This window comes from Cottoperca gobio, chromosome 16, assembly GCF_900634415.1.
Source record: "Cottoperca gobio chromosome 16, fCotGob3.1, whole genome shotgun sequence".
Lineage (NCBI taxonomy): Eukaryota > Metazoa > Chordata > Actinopteri > Perciformes > Bovichtidae > Cottoperca > Cottoperca gobio.
The window spans coordinates 20,117,863-20,119,315 of NC_041370.1; positions in this window are offsets into that span (position 1 = coordinate 20,117,863).

Here is a 1,453-nt window from a genome sequence, read left to right on the forward strand (position 1 = left end):
CTTGTTGTATTTGATCGCCCAGAGCGTTTTGAACACGCTGATCTCTCTTCCTGTGAATTTTCTGAGTCGGGAACACATTTTTTCAATTATTCCGACACATGAATGCAGAACAAATGCCCTATCTCGTAATGTTAATAAAAGTGAAATTTTGTTTGTATCCGCCCCAAAATGCAGTGGGGGTTCTTCCTTGGTCCACGCTACACCCTTCCACCAAGTTTCCTAAAAATGGGGCCAGTAGTTTTTCCGTAATCCTGTTGACACACAGACAGACAGACAAAGTGAGCCAAAAACATAACCTCCTTGGTTAATAAGGAATCAATGTGCTCAACCCCAGTATGTGTAGATGGTCTATGAGCAATGATAAAGAGAAATGTAAGATCCGAAACCAAGTTTTTAGGGGCTTTAAGTCAATATGCTGGTACTTTTAATGAATAAATAATATTTTATTCTTGAAACACATATAGTGAGCTCCACCACTCAGACACGTTGCAGTTACCACCTTGAAGCGCTGCGGTTGGCAGCCAGGACTGACTTATTATAGGTCAAAACAAAACAGATGGAAACAAAAACAGAGCAGTGCTGAATGACTGGAGCTTCATGCTCTCGGTCAGTGATCCCGACTAGGTGCGTAAACCACCTGCATGTGAAACAGTACTGACCGAGGTAAAGCAGTGCAGCTTAATTCCCTATTAAAAAGATGTTTATGGCCACAGTTTCGTACTATTTCTATGGTTCACCATGTAATGATTTATCTTGTAGTCGGTTCACTGTTCAGAAATATACAGAGAAAATACATTTCACTCTGATTGTTCCGTTATTTGAATAAGTCATATTTCTGTCTGATACATCACTTCATGAAGCGATGACACCCTTTGCACTCTCCAGACTTGATTCAGCCTAATAAAGCAGGTGCATTTCTACACAGAATCCATGTTTAGTAGTTAAGTTATACCATAAGTAGAAGAAAATGAAAGGCATGTGAAGGAATAAAAGCCTGTTTGTGAGCAATTGCGATAAAGGAGGGACAGAGAGGACTGAGTTATGAGAAGGTCGAAAGCAGAGAAGAGCGGGGGTGGGGCGGGACATTAAAAAGATTGTGTCCGTCTGGCTAATGGTTCTTTATGGCTCTCTTATGTCCTCAGATGGACAGAATGACTGGCAGAGAGTGTGACCGCTGGTAACTGTACATCACCTCTGTTTGCCCCTCCAGCTGACGTCCCCCTCAGCAGGACTGCCTGCCACGCTGAAGCGAACCACTAAAAACACCATAAAACCAACAGACTAAACAGCTCGCATGATCCGCATCGCACGCAGCAGTCCTAACTGTCCAACTCGGTGACTCAATGCACACATTAAAACTTCATCAAGTGTCAACGATACAAAAAAGTCTGACCACTCAAACCTCAAACCACAGCTTGTAATGTCCAGAAATAAGGCAATCATGGGTGAAAAA